The 19717-nt window shown below is 41.5% G+C and overlaps 2 long non-coding RNA genes across 2 annotated transcripts; one reads left to right on the top strand and one right to left on the bottom strand.

The window, feature by feature from the left end:
* Nucleotides 1-310: 310 nt before the first annotated feature.
* On the top strand, nucleotides 311-12023 carry LOC128629713 (uncharacterized). The gene is made up of 5 exons (XR_008394092.1): nucleotides 311-399; nucleotides 1594-1712; nucleotides 1835-1983; nucleotides 2132-5931; nucleotides 11904-12023. It is a non-coding gene; the product is annotated as an uncharacterized LOC128629713 (long non-coding RNA).
* Nucleotides 7582-16113, bottom strand: LOC128629717 (uncharacterized). The gene is made up of 3 exons (XR_008394096.1): nucleotides 11573-16113; nucleotides 10096-10849; nucleotides 7582-10001 (listed from the first exon to the last, which is right to left on the bottom strand). It is a non-coding gene; the product is annotated as an uncharacterized LOC128629717 (long non-coding RNA).
* Nucleotides 16114-19717: the final 3604 nt, after the last annotated feature.

Here is a 19717-nt window from a genome sequence, read left to right as displayed (position 1 = left end):
CATCTGAAAACTCTTGAGGAGAAGTTGTCATTTTATTTCTCTTCAGCCTCCACTGAATGCCTTGACTGCTGTTGGAAAGGACATGACTTTACAGGAGCAGGAGGAACTAACTGAACTGAAACAAGATCGTGGTTTAAAGCTAAGATTTGCTGAACTTCCTTTGGACAGTTTTTGGTTGACTGCTGCCAAGGAATTCCCCATTCTGGCCAACAAAGTTTTGACATTGCTCCCATTTTCCACAACATATCTGTGTGAGCTGAGCTTTTCAAGAATAACTGCTATAAAAACTAAAAACAGAGAGAGACTGAAAGCTGGTGAAGAAGAGCTTTATGTATGCCTTTCTTCAATTCCTGCCAGGATATCGGCTTTGTGTTCATCTAAACAGGCCCAGGTTTCACTGTGAGTGAGTATAAATAAATTGAGAAACTATATTGCAATTACATATACTGTATTAGGCTACAGAGTGCCATTCTGTAACATTTTTGGTCGGTGGTGTGCCACAAGATTTTTCCAATGTAAAAAATGTGCCATGGCTCAAAAAAGATTGAAAAACACTACGTTATACTACACAATTTAAGAAGCTACACTTACTTCTGCTTCCATTGTAACACTTTTCAGTTTTGGAGCAACAATAACAGCAACAACAACAACATCAAAAAAGTGTTGGAACAAAATAAAGCTTATTTTCCATTCCAGGTTGCAGGTATTCGTGGGTGCAATGCAACACTGTTCCACACACAAATAACTCTTTTGAATGGTTAAGTGACTAAAATCAGAAAGCGCCACCAGCATATCTGACAAAGATGACTCATGAACCGGTTCTTTAATCACTAGCTGAAAACGACGTATTGAATTTACACAAACGTCAAATAACAAATACAAAATTCTACTTTCTCATGAATATGGTATAGTGCATTGCTTAATCAGCAGTTTTTCTTAGAAAGACAAGATATTTAAATTGAATGAATTTAATGAAATCACACATCAAGCTGTCTTTTCTAACAGAACATTAAATTTAGCATTAGCTCCCAGTTCCAGAAAGTTCTAGCCAGACATTCAGGGGGAAAGAATCAGAATAAAATGTAAAATAAAAAAAAGTAGTGAAAGATGAAAGTGAAGGAATAAATGAGGGGTTTGTGTCTTAGTTGTTGAGTAATTAAAAACTAAAAAAAATAGCTGTGAGAATCAGCGTTTGTCACAACGATGCCAAACGCTCTGCGTCTCCCGACTATTTCTTTGGGATTGTTCCCAAACTGAGAAATCAAGGTTCTTCAGTCATGCTTCCCCCACAATCAAGCTTTGGAGTTGACTCCATATTCACAATGAATACAGAGTCGACTTCAAAGCTTGATTCCTTTGAATCGACTCTATTCCCATTACCTGGTATCTACAAATTGACACCAGGTATTAGGAATCGCCCTGTTAATCATGATAATGATCCTATGTACTTAATACTGTGGGTTGTTCCCCTAACCTTTAATTCGAGATTTGTGCTGAATCGATTCTTGGAACAGACTCATTCAGTGTTGCAATCGATTTCAGATTATTAGCAAGGGTTTGAATCGTTATCATTTCCCCTGCTTCCATTTGTAGGAAGCTTCCTTAATCACGATGAACCCAGGCTACGCAGGCAGGACCGAGCTCCGGGACAACCTGGAGGCCGCTTCAGATCCGTCTCCATGATTGTGCCCGACCACGTCGTCATCGCAGAGGTGTGCTCGGGTGCCGTCATTCATTATGTTATTTAATGAACGCAATAACGGATGTATTCTGGCATATTACAGAACTGTTTCCACGTTGAACCCGCTTGTTCACGTTGTCTCTTTTGCTGTAGGTGGACTTGTGAGCTGATGGCTTCAAGTCCAGTGAGACTCTGGCGAGGAAGATGATTCAGCTGTATAAGCTGTGCAGCAAGCAGCTTTCCCGGCAGGACCACTACGACTTCAGCATGAGAGCCGTCAACTCTGTTATCGCCATGGCCGGGTATGTCCGTCTACGAACAGGGTGAACATATTAGATTAGATTAGATTAATTTGTTGTTTTTTCTAAATTGTTAATTAAAACTATCTATAAATGTAACAGATGTCTTGCTGGAATAAATCGAGCGTGTGTGTGTGTGTGTGTTTTCCAGGTCTCTGAAGCGAGAGAACCCACACCTGAGTGAGAACGTGGTGTTGATTAGAGCGCTACGATACTCCAACCTGCCCAAGTTACTCAAGGATGACACAGAACTTAAAATAAAATAAATTGATAAATAGTAAAGAACGCCAAAGCTTACATATGGAGTATCAAAGGTCATTATCACAGGATCAGTGGAATCAGGCACTAGGAGGAAATTCCAGGACAAATTAGGAAATACAGTAAAACCTTGGATTGCGAGTAACTTGGTTTGCGAGTGTTTTGAAAGACTTGATATACGAGCGAGGTCTTGCAATACGAGTACCTGTAGTACGTATACACCGCTTTGACTGTCGAGCGTCACGTGATCACTACTGAGCTGATGGTTCTTCTCTCACATGCTCGGTCTCAGTCAGCGTGCCTCATTGACTTTTATAGTCAACATCTGTATGAGCGTATACTGTTTACTATAGTGTTGTAACTGTAGTAACTGTACTGCGACAATGGCCCCATGAAGAAAAAAATTGAAAAGGAAAGCGATAAGAAAAAGGAGATGATTACGGTGGAAGTTAAGAAGGAAATGATCGAGAAGCACAAACAAGGTATGCGAGTAGCTGAGTTGCGAGTAGTCAGTTGTCGATGAAATTGTGTCCTTGGGAAAGACCATGGGACTGGACATGAATGAAGACGACATTCAAGAACTGGTTGAGGAACATGGCCAGGAGCTGACCACAGACGAACTGATGGATCTGCATCACGAGCAACAGCAAGAGGTTATGGGGGAGGTCTTGTCTGAGAAGGAGGAGGAGAAAAAGACGGAGAAATCCCTCACTTCAAATGAGATTAGGGAGGTGTGTAAAATGTGGGAAACAGCGCAAAATTTTGTAGAAAAGCACCACCCGAGTAAGACTGTAGCAGTGCGAGCGATGAATCTGTTTAACGACAATGTAATGTCACATTTCCGCGAAATCCTTAAAAGGAGGCAAAAGCAAGTGTCACTGGATAGGTTCCTTGTTAACGTCGTACAAAAAGAAAAAGATTCTGGCGGGACAACAGACAGCAGTGATTCCATTAGTAACAGTGAAAGTCCCCCTACACAATAATGAATAAATGTGATTACTTTATATTAAATTTAAATAATAAAAATATAAAATGGTATTTTGTGTTAATCATTATTATGTATATGAATATTTTTGGCTTTTGGAACAAATTATCTGAGTTTCCATTATTTCTTATGGGGAAATTCGCTACGAGTGCTTTGGATTACGAGGAACGAATTATGCTCACAATCCAAGGTTTGACTGTACAATTAACTGACATTTGCAAATTCTTTGCAACTAAAAAGCTGTAATTATATAACTTTATAACTTTTTTTAAGCATTTAAAGTATATAACATTAGCACCTTGTAATGTTATACCAGATGAAAAGTAAAGAATCCTGGAACAGCTGAACATCCATAATCTGAAAATCTTGAACCTAGTGTCAATCGAGTCAATCCAATCCTTCTTGTGTGCGTTTAGCGGTATTCTGTCGGACCTCTTTCCTGGTGTGGGCGTCCCCGTGCATGACTACGGCGTGCTTCAGTCGAACATCGAGGCAGCTCTATGCGCCCGCTCCCTGCAGCTCTTCTCCAGCATGACCACCAAGGTGATCCAGCTGTACGAGACCAAGCTGGTGCACCCGGGCGTCTTGCTGGTGGGCCCTACAAGAGGCGGTTAGACCACAGCGTACCGTGCCCTCGCTGACTCACTGCGCACTCTCCACGAGACAGAGGGCTGCGAGGTGAATCCCTTCTACAAGCCCATCGAGACCGACGTGCTCAACCCACAGTCAGTGAGCATGGATGAGCTGTATGGTGAAGACGACCCTCTCACACTGGAGTGGAGTGCCATCAAACTGTCCCTCGGCAGTGACATCGTCGACACGCACAAGTGGGTGGTGAGTGACATACCTGTGGATGTGCCTGTGGATTGAGAAAATTACCGCCGTGTTGGACAACAAGACGCTCTGTCTGGCTAAATGTGAAAGGATCAAGCTCACACCTTCTACACACGTTATTCGAGGTGTTACCCATTAGACACAGATAGCACCGGTCCTAAAACCATCACAAACAAGCACAAGTATGTCATTTCCAAGAAGATTTTTATTATTTTTTTTTTACATTAAACGGGTTCCTGATGGAAAGGTCACACACGAACGTATCTTTAAGACTTCACTCTTTCACACGTCTATAACGAGCGATAAACGCATTCGAAGCATGTTATAAAGCCTCTGTAATGCATTACACATAGTATTTAAATAAATATTATTACAATAACATGCACTACACTACATTATGCATTATGCACAACAGATTATAAGTCTTGGCTGACTCTAGACTGATAAGGGAACCTGCAAATGTAAGTGAAAACCAAATTCAAGGTGTCTCAAATGAAAAACTGCTGTAGATTTAACATTGACAAAATATTTCAAATTGTTACAAGCTCTACATCATTCAGAAATTCTGGTGGCCACAACACCGCCTAATCGTTATCCACCAAGTGTGTTCAGACAGGTCACAAAATCTTTCATTAAACCTTCTCCAAACCAGTCAACACTGGAAAAGTTGATGAAAGTTAACAGATCCGTTCTCAACAGTAGAGACTCTTCTTCTGAGATTAGTTTATCATCATGGTCAATCTGGCAACCTGAAGTGTAACTGAGGAAGCAGCACCCTTCGAGCTAACGCTATATCTATACTTTAAAATTATCTACCTTACGTTATACAAATATAACTGACACTACTTTAGATAAAACAATCGTAATGTTGCGCTGTCGCTAAATTTGATCTGTTTTTTTTTTACAAGCATCTGCGACTAGCTTGTAGCCTGTAGCCCGCTAGCATCACCTACTGCTAGCCTTGTTTACGTTTCACATTTCTCACTTACTGCTGTTCTGTTTAAAAAATGGTGCGGCTTCACATGGTGCGGCTGGAACTGGAGGATGTGGAGAAGCAGATCCGCGGCCTACTCGACAAGCAGGCCCAGCTGTTGGAGCGACAAACTGTGCTGGAAACATCTTGTGCCTCTGCCCACATATCCAAGGTAAGCACACAGCATGGTATTTCCACTCCCAGCCCCTCTATGCCGTGTGTTTCTCTGTGCAGGGACCGTGCACCTAGGACTTTCCCAGCCTTGGTCTCCGTCACGCCGGCGCCAACACACCTCGGGCCTTGGGTGAACCAGTGGCGGAAGGCGCGGGCTGGACCATCTCCACTTCCTGTGTTCGAGATTCCAACCAGGAACCGCTTCGCCCCTCTCCGCCAGACCAGACCCAACGCTGTGATCGTCGGGGACTCCATTGCACAACGTCCGTGTAGCCTAATCTAAAGGTAAGGTGCGCACACACTGTTTTTCTGGTGCTTGTGTCCTTGATGTCGCTGCGCAGGTATCCGGGATCCTGAAGAAGGACGAGCGCATTGGAGCGGTTGTGCTGCACGCGGGGACGAACGACATCAGACGGAGGTTCTGAAGAGGGACTTCTCCAGCCTGATCGAGACGGTACGAGGCAGATCACCCACCGCGAAGATCATCGTCTCTGGACCTCTTCCCTCATACAGACGTGGAGCAGAAAAGTTCAGTAGACTTCTATCATTAAATGATTGGTTAGTCTCTTGGTGTAATGAGCAGAATCTGGTGTTTGTCAATAACTGGAATCTGTTCTGGGAGCGTCCTAGGTTGTTTCATCCTGTTGGCCTGCACACCAGCAGCCTTGGAGCGGAACTGCTTTCAGACAACATTTCCAAGGCGCTACACTCCAAGTGACTGTCTACCGTAAGCACATCTTCCAACAATAACGACATTCAGTATAATCAATGTTCAATTAAAAATCTGGCAAAGGTAATACATACTATTAGAGACTGTGTCTGTTCCCCGAGCTATACAAATATATAGAAAATCTCGGAAAGTCTATCTTCGTAACCTAATTAACATAAAATTAAATCATATAGAATGCACAGCCAGCACTTTTGATCTGAGGCTAGGACTATTAAACATTAGATCTCTTGCGTCTAAGGCTCTTATTGTTAACGACATCATTACTGATCAGGAATGTAATTTAATGTGTTTAATGGAAACTTGGATTAAACCAAATGAGTACGTAGCATTAAATGAAGCCAGTCCTCCTGGATACAGTTATGTACATCAGCCTCGTTCAACTGGTAGAGGAGGAGGTGTTGGTCTCATCCATAGTAAAAATCTAGTCGTCACACAAAAAACCTAAGCATAAATTTAATTCTTTTGAAATTCTTTATACCAGTATAACTTATGTAGCCATAAAAAATAAGTCAATTCCTCTAATTATTATTTACAGACCCCCAGGGCCATATATTGAATTTCTTAGTGAATTTGCAGACTTTGTCTCAAACCTGGTTGTGTCTGTAGATAAAGCATTAATCGTCTGAGACTTTAATATTCATTTTGATAACCTGGAAGACCCTCTAAGAATAGCGGTTGTGTCCATCTCAGATTCAGTAGGGATTAATCAGAATGTAATCGGGCCTACTCATAATGGTGGTCACACTCTTGACCTCATACTAACATACGGACTAAGTATAGAAAATATTATCATTTTTCCGCAGTCTGAAGTTGTCTCAGACCATTATCTTATCTCATTCATATTACGTATTGATCATAATATTTCCACCTCGCCTCACTACCGCGTAAAACGTACCTACACATCAGTTACTGCACCGAGCTTCATAAACAACCTCGCAAAAACATCAATTAGATTTGGATCACCGTCAGATCACACAGAACTCGATCAGGCGACTGAAAGCTTGGAGTCAACACTCCGCTACACACTAGATAGAGTGGCTCCACTCAAAAGGAAAATAATTAGAGAAAAAAAATTAGCACCCTGGTATAACGATCAAACGCGAACCTTAAAACAGACCACTCGACAATTAGAACGTAAACGGCGTCAAACCAAACTGGTGATATTTCAAACAGCATAGAAGGAGAACCTACTGAACTATAGAAAATCTCTTAGCGATGCTAGAAAAGTCTCTCCACCTTAATAGGAGACAACAAAAACAATTCTAGATTCCTTTTCAACACAGTAGCAAAATTAACTAGGAATAAAACCACTACAGAGAGAAACACTCAATCATTACATAGCAGTGAAGATTTCATGAAATTTTTCATTGATAAGGTTGAAAATATTAGACGTGAAATACAGGCCATTAAATTAAAACCGGACAGTACTGTAACAAACCCATTACATGACAATGTAGCAATATCAGATCAATGTTTAGAGTGTTTTGCTCCGCTTAGAGAGACCGAACTAGCTACATTAATCTCTTCAGCCAATTCATCAACTTGCATACTAGATCCCGTACCTACATGTTTGTTTAAGCAAATTGGTCCAGGAGTAATTGAACCACTTTTAAATATAATCAATTCTTACCTGAGCACTGGCTCTGTACCTAAATCACTTAAATTAGCAGTTATTAAACCCTTGATTAAAAAACCTGATCTTGACCCGTCTCAATTGTCCAGCTATAGACCAATATCAAATCTCCCCTTCATCTCTAAGATTTGAGAAAAGGTTGTAGCAAAGCAGTTATGCTCGTACTTAGATAGCTCTTCCCCCTGCTGTAGCCTTCACTATTCGAGGTACCGTCAAATAGCCTGCATCTTTTGACCTAAGTAGGCGTGGCGGATCATATAAAACCAAAAGGTCGCTTACATATTGTGGCGCGAGACCGTTTAGTGCTTTATAGGTTAATAATAGTATTTTATAATTAATGCGAGATTTCACTGGGAGCCAATGCAGTGTGGATAAGATCGGGGTGATGTGTCGTATCTTCTGGTTCTAGTTAGGACTCTAGTAGCTGCATTCTGGACTAACTGGAGCTTATTTATATTCCTACTGGAACATCCAGACAGTAATGCATTACAGTAATCTAATCTAGACGTGACGAATGCATGAACTAGTATTTCCGCATCATGTAGTGACAATATGTTTCTTATTTTAGAAATATTTCTGAGATGAAAGAAGGCTATCCTAGTAATATTATCTACATGAGCGTCAAATGATAGGCTGGAGTCAATAATCACTCCAAGGTCTTTAACTGCTGCACATGATGAAACAGAAAGACCATCCAGAGTAACCATGTGATCAGAAAGATTACTTCTAGCTACACGTGATCCTAATAAAAGTATTTCTGTTTTATCAGAATTAAGTAAAAGGAAGTTAGTTAACATCCAACGTCTAATGTCCTTTACACAATCCTCAACTTTACTAAGCTTCTGTCTGTCCTCTGGCTTCGCTGAAACATACAACTGTGTATCATCAGCATAACAGTGGAAGCTAATTCCATGTTTGCGAATAATTAGACCTAGAGGTAGAATATATAAACTAAAAAGCAGTGGGGCTACAAACAGAACCCTGTGGAACTCCAAAGGTAACCTCAGTATGCGTGGAGAAGTCTCCATTTACATCTACGAACTGATAACGATCAGTCAGATAAGACCTGAGACAGGAGAGGAATTTTCCCTTAATGTCAATAACATTCTCTAATCTATCAAGGAGAATAGTATGATCTATAGTATCAAAAGTATCAAGCTGCACTAAGGTCGAGTAACACAAGCAGCGAGATTTTCATTCAAACATGAGGATTTTTATTTAACCATCTTACCCCGTGTGGCCGAAAAACCGGCTTGCCTGTCTTTGATCTATTCCTGTAAGGATGATAGACCGGCTTGGTCGTCTATGCCAAATCCCCGTAAGGCCGATATAGAGGATTTACAGTGTAAACGTTATCCCCGTAAGGCCGGTGTACCGGCATTACTCTGCTATGATTCCTTACTTATTTAATTATTATTTTTTGACCCGGAAGGTTGATGACGTCACGACGTGATTTCGTTTTTACGCCGGCATTATGATGAAGATCCAAGCGTGAATATTAGTGTACTACTAGAAGTGAACTAAAAATGCCAAAGCGACAAGCTAATCGTGTTCCAGCTAAAATTACACCTACAGTGAACACAGGTACATCTAAAACAGTAAAAAAAAACAAAAAAACATACACAGTTACACAGGCGAGAGCGAGGATTCTAGATAGTGACAGCAGTGAAAGTTCAGGCGATGTTGAAACCGAAACCGATAGAGACGCAAACTCTCCTGATTCAGACCCTGATCCATCTTCATCTTCAGCATGAACCAGTGCGACTGACACTGCAGGGGTCTGGAGTCGTAACGGGACCATTTCTGTGCATTCGGGAAAACACTACCTGCTGGTCTGATTATCACCAGAAACTTGACTTTTGGCACTAAAATGCATTTATTTATTTAGTATTTATAAAGGCATTGACCACGCTGATGCTCGTATGGTACTTCTAAATGAGTAGAAGGATTTTAGAGAGCATTTTTTTCGTAATTTCTCTAGTTAAGAATTGTGCTCTAAGTTTAGTAAAAACACTGAACTGCTTCATTTTCAAAGTAATATTACACAAATACATTATAAGTTGTTTCAAGGCCTAAAAATGTTAAAATTAAAATGTTGATTTTGGCCCAGGAACTCAGGGTTGGCGTGCTGTTTCTCTGGGGAATATAGGGTTATGGGACATAATACTGTGGGAACTTAGGGGTAAGAGGGTTAATTATACACTTTTTACACAAATACCAGGATATTAACCAAAAACTATTGGCCTTTCCTTGCCTCCCGGGCCACCGGGTTGTTCAATAGACGTGACACTGATGCCCAAAGCGTCCTCAAGCGGGGACTGGGCAGAGTGCACCTCACCGACCGACAGCTCCGCGACGTAGAAGCGGTCTGATGTCCCCTTGCTGTGGCACATTATTTTCGTGATGAGAGCGCGCTGTTGAGATTCCTCTCACTCTGAAGAAAGAAGACATTTGTCTATCACTTTAATGTTTAAAATATTGAAATTAATTCGTTCGTTTAGTCATTTACATTTTTAATTTTTTTTTACATATGTTAGCTTGCGTAGGTTGCTAGAGCTGTCCTGATGTCAGAGACGTTGTTGTCCTTCCCCACGAGTGTCCACAAGGCATTCTTGACATGCAAAGACATCTTGGTCTGTGAGCCTGTGCTCAAGAAGAAGAACCACCTGACAGAAGCCCCATAGCCTGGCATGTGCTTCCTGCAGTGTTAGAAGCATTTCAGGCACTTCAGCTCACTTTTGTTGAAAGCCAGCTTAGTGTGACCGAAATCAGATTTGTGCTGCTTCACCAGGAAGAAACAGACAATAAATTAATAAATAAAAGAATAAATAAATAAACCACTCCCATGTACAACACAACAGCCCACGGAATAAAAATGAAATACACAGCCCATGGTATAACTAGCGCTGTGGGACTTAGAACATAAGTCACAGGTTTCTAGTTATCCCAGGGGGGCCCACCCTTCTCTGTTATAGCAGGGTTCAGACCCTGCTATGACTCGCGACCTGGGACATGGGACATAGTCCCACGTTCGTGTTTCCCACCTATCACCCAGTCCCACCTATCACCCAGCAGGCCTATAGCCTAGGCTATACCGGGGGTTTGCATCTAAATCTCTGCCCCGGCGCACCTTGGGTGATAGGGTTTTTTTTTCTCTTATTTTCTTATGTCCCCCTGGAACATCCCTGTCCTTTAACGGAGTGACTAACCTTTAGTCTGGCTGTAGTGTAGAGAACGAAACTTGTACTGGAGCTTCTGTGCCTCAAGACAGGTACACCGTGACTGAGGAAGCAAGAGAGGTAAGACAAGACAAACTGTAAACTGGAAAACATGACTTTTGTGAGTAAATTCAAGTGCCTATCCTGTAAATTCCCGGTCCTTTAAAGGAGTGACTAACCATTAATTTTGCTGTAGAGTAGAGACCAGAACTTGTACAACATGACATTTTTATTTACCATCAGTGCTTGGGTCCCTGTGATTGCTACACTCTCCCAAAATTTATTTACAAATGAAATGATAATTTGCAAAAACCAGTGGTAGACAAGTTCAAGTGTCACACTGATGGATAAAATACACAAAAGATAATTCAGAGTCAAATTAAATGTCACACTAACAATGAAATGTAATTGAATCTGGTATTTGAATCAATCCCTGGGGAATGACCGGTTCTACCAATCAGGGCATGCATGCACGCATACATACATACATAAAATAAAAAGCATGGAATTAAACTACAGTTAAAATTGAATAATATATATTCTGGTCTGTGTATTAGATTCTTTTCAGAGTTGTACAATTGTACAAATAGTTGTGTAAAGTTTTAGTCTTAAGTTAATATTTGTAACACTTAAATGGAAAAAAAAAGGGTACTGGAAGTTTGCCCCGCCCCATCCGATTAATCGAAAAAAAAGTAACCGGCCAACTAATCGATTATGAAAATAATCGTTAGTTGCAGCCCTAGTGTACATCTATGTGTATATACCTGCTCTTTATGAGCTAACTCACAGTTTGGGTGTCTGATGTCCCCTCTTCTGGATCTTCCCCTCTGAATCTTGCTACTTGCACATTGCTATTTTTTTATTTTTTTTTCCATGTCCATTCGGCTTAAATTAGTCGTTGTTGGAGAGCTGAAATCGCTCCTGTGTAGGCTACATTGCCATCCTGGGTTCAGTCAGCCATTGCCCAGGGCCGGTGGACGAGCACTACCTCATCAGGCCCTGCCATGTCCACCATAGGGACTGTTATTATCTCATGTACAGGTCCCTGTGCCTTTAGGGAGGTGTGGGCATGTGCTTCTGAGTCCTAAGTGGTGAGAAGTCCTGCTTTGCATTTTCAGAGGAATCAGGTAGGGCTTCCAGCGCAGTGAGGGCTGGACAGAAATGTGGATCTGATGATGGTGCTGAGGGACCCACTTCTGCTGCTACTTGTGTTTGCCGTGGAGGGGCGGAGTCCAGGTCAGGATCAGCTTTCTGTAACTTAGCACACTGAGAAACAGATGAGGGCCCTGCCTGACATTTTTCTCTCTTTTATGTACCTCACACTGACATTTACCAAATGCCTTCCAGTCTACTAAAAACTGTGCTTCTTTTTTTTTTACTTTTAGGAATCTCTCTCTCTTTTGCTTCCGAATTGAGTTTTAACTGTTCTAACTGCCTAAGACAAAACCTCCCTTTTTCTGGGAGTGCACATTCTTTTACTCCCACATCATATCGATACAAGCATCCCTCTCCATAATTTACATGCATAAACATGATATTAGGACAACATATGAACAACCTGTGCGCACCATAGTATGCACCAGACTGCTCTTTGCTACTTGCTTTATCATTATTCAACTTTCACAGTGACCTTCAAAATAACTTAATCAGTTCAACATACTGTTGTAATTAACTGTAACTGTTGTAACCCTCTCTGCTGCTCTAATTACTCTGTGATAGGTCCGAGTTTGGTTAAGCCGGGTTTATGCACATTGTAAAAAAGTTTCTTTGGTCATGAGCCGAGATCAGAACGCACAATGTGAGCCATTGTGACCGGATACAGCAGAAGTTTTGATCTAAAACAGAGAGAACCAAGGGAAAATCATGTCATCCTACAACAGTCCACTTTTTTTCTCTATTCCACTTTCTGTGCTGTGTGATCAGGTGCGGCTGGCTCTGATAGATCTGGAATACTTCCTGGAAAATATCGAGACACCCCTGCTTTTCAGCAGCTCCTTGGAGTGTCAGTCCATCATCACCCGTGCCTTGATGGCCATTAACAAGGTTGGACAACTCCGGATACCCGGATCTGCCTGCCGCTCCCATATTCCATCTTGTTCGCCGGCGGCGGCATCAGCAAACTGTCTCCTACAAATGTTTTAGAAACCTACAACTCGAGGATGGACAGCTGGATGTGCACCTACAGCAGAGAAGAAAAAGCTCGAGCCTATCACGGCACAGTGTTCCTCTACGGTTTTGTGTACGTCATCGGTAGATTCTGTTCTACTACTTTGCAGTCATAATTATCTTTTTTCTCCCTCTCTCCTTTCACCGAGCCCCACATGAATTTATGGAGATACTAGAGATCCAGATCCTTTCTGCCTCTGGATGGAGCTCAAATCTTCTTTAATTCCAGACTGCTGGGACTACGGCTGCTCTTAACGCCATACAGACTTCATATAAATCCATAATGAACTTTTTCACACTATCTGTTGTTACCCAGATGAGGATGGGTTCCCTTCTGAGTCGGGTTCCTCTCAAGGTTTCTTCCTCTTAAAACATCTTAGGGAGTTTTTCCTTGCCACCGTCACCACTCAGTGGCTTGCTCAGTTGGGATAAATTCGCACCTTTAATACCTGTATACCATGTTGATATTTCTGTAAAGCTGCTTTGAGACAATGTCTATTGTAAAAAGCGCTATACAAATAAAATTGAATTGAATTGAATCAGTGTCTTCGACGGCATGGAGTCCTTGAACACGGTGTGCAAGTTCAATCCTCTCAACAGAACCTGGAACGAGGTGGCGCCCATGAAGTCTCGCCGCTGCTTTGTGAACGTAGCCATACTGGATGGATAGACCTACGCGATGGGAGGTTTCGATGGCGTAGATCGGCTTAACACGGCTGAACGTTATCAGCCAAGCACCAACCAGTGGAACCTCATCCCTTCCATGCACGAGGAATGAACTGTTGCCGGTCAGGGCTCTACAGTGCGAGTATTTCACTCGCATTTACGCCTAATAATAGCTGCGTGCGAACTGGAAAAATTATTTAAGAGCAGTGTGCAAGTGACGGGCTGTTCTCAATAAATGCAACAAAAGCACAATGAAGCGAAGTACACCACTAATTACCATGGAGAGGAAGAAAGAGGACGGAAGTTGTCAGGATCATGACTGCGCGATATGAACATAGCACGATGATGGTCTTAGCATTATGCAAATGAGAGTGATGATTCGCAAGCAATGAGCCAATCACTGAAATAATGTGGGAATGTGCAGGAACTGCTGGATTCTAAGTGAGAGAGACGAGTGTCAAATGATAGCCAGGTAAACACTGGGGGAAAAAGGTACAACAGTGCAGACATGGTTTAAAATGAAGCCCATTTTACATTTACTGTGTATTTATTTACTCACTACTTAACAGATAAAGTGTGAAATGCAGAATGCACTCTTGTGTATTCTTATGTATTCTTGTGTATTCAACCTGAAAGCTTGAACTAGAAACACCCAGAACCTTCTTGTTTTTGGGTTCCTTTAGATCTACATACTCAATATTAGTACTATAAATATATTTTTAATATTTATACCATAAATATTAGTAAATAAATAAAATTGTATCCAAAATGAGAATAAAAGTATAAAATTAACAAAAAAAAAGACACAGCATTATCACACTTCAAAGGCTCAGCACATGTACTGTCTACAAACACGCAGTATAAACCTTGTACACAAGTTGACCAATAAAATATTGCTAAAGCACACAAACCTATGTGTAATTATGATCAGAAGCCATTTAAAGTGTTAGTTCACCCAAAAACGAAAATTTACTGATAATTTACCCCAGGTCATCCATGATTTGTATGCATTTGTCTTCATCGGAACACATACATAGGTCCATAAAACGCAAATGAATGGGTGCCAGAACTTTCAGTCCAAACAGCAGATAAAAGCTGCATCAAAGTATTCATGGATGACCTGAAGATGAGTAAATCAGCAAGTTTTCATTTTTGGGTGAAATAGCCATGTAACCATATCAAATGTGAAAAAGTTCCAATTCTATGTACTCAAGCTCGACCCCCCAAGCTCCATGTGAAAAAAAACCTGAACAATAAGGTTGCATTGCACCATTTTTACATCACTGCATTAATTTATTTTTTAGATTGTGAACTCTTGCTGTGCAGCTCGCCAATTTTCATGAAAATTCTCTGAAGTACCTCAAAAGGTATATCATAGTTCTTTGGGATAGTTAATGTTCAGAACATAGAGTAGTCCAAGCAGTATAGCAAGAGCATTAGGAACATCTCCCCTTCCAGTATCACAGCAACATTCAGGACATCAGCTGGGACGAAACCATCATGTCTGGTATCATCACTCACAGTCAGGATGCCCACCTTAACTTCCCTAAGTGTGACTTCCACATCAACAGTTGGCTAAAGAGACAAGAAAAGAAAGAGAGGACTTGATATATTGTACTTCTACACAGTAGGAATACCATACTGCTACTGAGATTAAAAAAAATTTAAAATTGTGTTTGTAGCTGCAAGCTGCAATGGTCGGATTCCTCTTCAAGATTGCAGACCATTTCAAAATTGACATGGTGGAGAAATGTATCCCACATATGTAACATTTCAACGCATTTGGATCAATGGCAGATTTTAAGTTCATTTTTGTAGTTTTCCACAAATGATCATTGTCAAAAACAATAAGGAGTGAGAGGTTTGGAGAATTACTTCATGCTGATACAACACTACTTGAACATTTTGAATTTATTCCTGCTGCTCAAACAAATCTAAATGAAGTGTGCTTTGGCTGGATCCAAGACAAACAGTGCCATCTAGGGGATGATAAAGATAGTTACATTATGTTTATCTACCAAAGATACTGTAGTGCCCTCTTTGTGTGTGCCACAGATCAAGTACAAAAGGTTAATGTTCCATTGATTTATGGACACGATATGTGCAGATGTCAATTCACCAACATGTAAATAGTTTGTCATTTTTTTATTTGATTCCTTATTGCTTATCACCCTATAGAAAGACATGTATCCCACACAAGTACACCAGTTCAGTCAATCGGACCTACAGTTCATAAGGAGAAGATTTTTGTAGTTTTGGACAAAGTGTACAGGAAAATCTATCATGGTGGACTTTATGAATTTTTGTTCCTGATGGGAAATAAAGCATGTATACCAATTTTCAGACAATTTGGACTTATGGGACAGAGTGAAAATCATGTAAATTTGGGCGTGGCCTGTAGCGCTACCTATGGGCTCATGTGGGCCAGTTACCTGTGGCCTGTAGTATCAATGTGCCAAATTTCAAAACTTACCATTCAGATCTTGTTATTGGTCACTTTAGGGAGATAATAATAATAATAATAATAATAATTATTATTATTATTATTATTATTATTATTATTATTATTATTATTAAATCTGCAAGCAGCGATGAAAGGGTCCTCGCACCCGGATACACATTCTGGCTGCTCTGCCAGGGGCACTCAGTTCCAGTTTTTAGCACTTTTTCACATTTATATGTTGTAAGGAGTGTGTCACGATGTCCAATGTATAATTTCCTGTTGGCAGCAGGTGGCTCTATGACTATAACTGAATATTGGCATGTTAATAGCCTCAGGCTAAGTTTTGTACAAAACATGTGACATTTGGTGCAGATTAACACTGTATGTTTAAGTTAGTGTAAATCATGACAGTTCATGTTACCAGTAGGGATGTCACAATACCAAAAATCTAGTAGTCGGTACCGATACCACCAAAAGTACATGAAGTACAAAAGTACAATAAAAGTACATCCTCCTCTGGCAGAGAGAGAGTGTGTGTGTGTGAGAGAGAGAGAGAGAGAGGGGGGGGGGTATTTTAATTATCAAACACTGTCTGAAAATGAGTGGAGGTGCACTCCTAAATGCGCGCATACACACACACACACACACACACACACACACACACACACTCACACATCTTATACTCTGAATGCAAGCATTAGTTTAAATTCACCAATGTGGTGGCAGGCCAGAGAGATTTATTAGCATTAACATTTGAATAATTATTAGTGACGTTAGCTGACGGGACACGGGCTGAATGGCGAGGCATAGCTTTCCGATACTAGCTTTCCTCTCAACAAGCTTCCCTCTCTTTACCTCTCAACGAGTCGGGGTGGAGCTAAATTTGTTAAGCTAAGCTAATCTGTAGTTTTTCCTGTGTACTTGTAGGCGTTGTTCTTATTCTTCAACTCTTGTGGACCAACTAAAACATTTGCGCGTATTTGTTGCCCCATCAGGTCCAGAAGAATTGCAACCCCGGTACCTCCATTAAACTCGTTCCAAAGCTAGTGCAGAAAAGCAAGTACCGTCATGTTTTAAGAATGTTGGTACCAACCTGGTACGGAAGTATCGGTTCTCGTTTGGAACAAATTGGACATTCTATGTATGAGTTAACACAACTTCCTTTTCCTGGTGAAACATCAAAATTTGTGAGATGGCCAAGCCCACACCAAGCAGTGAAAATTCAAAAGCTTCACGATTTAGTGACATTTTAGTGACTTTAGTATTTTAGTGATTTTAGCAATTTAGTGACAAAAGCACTACTGTTGTTATTCGGCATACTTATTATAATTATTATAATTATTATAATTATTCTTCTTCTTCCACTTTTTTTTTGGCGCGTAACTAGTCCCGCACCGTTTGTCGGAGATTGACAGTTGAGGTGTCAAATCGATCGGCTCATTGAGGTGAGGTGTGCTATGTATTACAGAAGCGATCGGAATGTCAGCATTCCCGGTACGGAAGCTCAAATTCGGAAAATTTCCCATAGACTTGCATTGAGTTGCGAAAGAATTGGCGCCCTACCCGGCAAGCTCTAAAAGAATTGCCTCCGTACAAGTCCGGCTCTCAAAAGTATTTTCGCCCCACACAGACGGCTCTAAAAAGTATAGCTGCACTACACTGCTGGCTCCATCAGTTCTGGTGCCCGACATGTCTGGCTCTCGAAAGTATTGGCCCCCTACGTGTCCGGCTCTCAAGAGTATTGGCACCCTTATCGTCCGGCTCTCAGAAGTATTGGTGCCCTACGCGTCCGGCACTTGAAAGTATTGGCGCCCTACGGGTCCGGCGCTCAATAGTATTGGCGCCCTACACGTCCGGCGCTCGGAAGTATTGGCACACTTAGAGTCTGGCTCTCAAAAGTATTGGCGCCCTTAGCGTCCGGCTCTTGAAAGTATTGACGCCCTTAGTGTCTAGCTCTCGAAAGTATTGGCGCCCTTAGCGTCCGGCTCTCGAAAGTATTGCCGCCCTACTCCTCCGGCACTCAAAAGTATTGGCACTGTTATGCATAAAAATGACATGAAATAAACACGAGGGAGACCTAGTATAAGTAATATGTAATTTTATTGAAAATTCACAGGACTGGTGTGTGTGTAATCCTGAGGAGAGCGGTAGGGGGAAGAAAATGGGCGGCGTCCTGGGGACATGGGATAGCCAGCAAGGGTGAAATAAGGACAATACTGAGAGTACTGCGGACTGACAGGTGAGAAGAGGGAAGAATGGTCAGAGCCCAGATCAGAGAAGGCAATATCATTCTTAGACTGAAAGCTGGAGGGAGGGTCAGGCAGAGGGTCTGTTTGTGTAGAGGCGTCAATACACACATTCGCGGGGTGGATTCTGTATCTGAGAGGGGGGGGGGGGGGCACACATTTCCATTTCCAGTGGTATTAGGCAGATATTGACGAATTGGATTCACACTTTAAGATCTTTAAGAGTAACACACAATGGTTTATTAGTCACAGAGAAATATAAGAGCTGAGGAGTGCAGGCTGAGAAACACACACACTCTCGTACTGTCAAGGGCGGGCGTGCAGACATAACACACCCAAATTCCCCAACGCACACACATAACATTATGAGATAACAACATGAGACCAAGGTCTCTCTAAATTGTTTTCTCTCTCTCTCACTTTCAATCCTAATGGTAGTCAGAAAGTCCTCTTTCAGAACATCATGGTAAATTTGATAAGCCTCTTTCAAAACATCATGGTAAATTTGATAAGCCTCTTTCAAAACATCATGGTAAATTTGATAAGCCTTTTTTTAAACATCATGGTAATGTAGATGAGCTCTTTTTTAACCCTATTGGTATTGATATCATAGTCTTTCTAAAATATATTGGTTATTTACTGTGTAAATACAGTGTAAATACTGGAGCTTGAGCTCCAGGTGTCAGATCACTTCTGAGAATTCTCATTGGTGTGGATCTCATGAGGTGGAAATAAAATCTGGACCCTTGCTTCTTCTCACTCACGGCTGGTGTCTTTTTTCTATCTCCAACTGGGTTTACAGATGTGAGTATTTGCTTCTATGTTGAATTTTAAGTGTCTTTGGGTAATAGGCTAAATTTGGGCCAGCATTTGGCGACCCCGAAGGGACTGTGTTAAGATCTATATGTCTGTAATCTCTCCCGTGGGACTTCACTCTCTAAGCAACAGATAGGCCGTATAGGGGAAAAAACGTATTGCAGACGCCTGTTATTTCAAAGTTCTGTTTTAGTGATCTGTTGCCACAAGTGGGAAGCCCCGGGGTGGGAAGAAGGACTAAGTTGGTCTCCAAAAGGACCTTGAGTGAGAAAAGGTAAGAGAAGTGTAAACTGATTGTACCTATGTAAGGTTGTTTAATGGAATGGTATATGTGTTGTGTGAGCAAAAGTCCTGCAATACCGCTGGTGAAAGATTACAGGGCTGGATAGGAAGCAGGTGGATGTGAGGCCTCAAACCCCAGATACCGGCCACTAGAGGTGGCGGCTGCATTGGTGGGGGATCCCTAATACCGCTGGATTGAGTCCAGGTCTGGATAGAGAGAGGTATAAATCCTGGGCCCAGGTCCTGGTCACACAACTTAGGGAAGGTCAGCGTGCCCGGTGTATGAATGTGTAATAACAAATGTGTGTGCTTA

Source organism: Ictalurus punctatus, unplaced genomic scaffold, assembly GCF_001660625.3.
Source record: "Ictalurus punctatus breed USDA103 unplaced genomic scaffold, Coco_2.0 Super-Scaffold_100, whole genome shotgun sequence".
NCBI lineage: Eukaryota > Metazoa > Chordata > Actinopteri > Siluriformes > Ictaluridae > Ictalurus > Ictalurus punctatus.
Note: the sequence above shows the minus strand (reverse complement) of the source record. Positions and strands in the feature narration are given on the sequence as shown.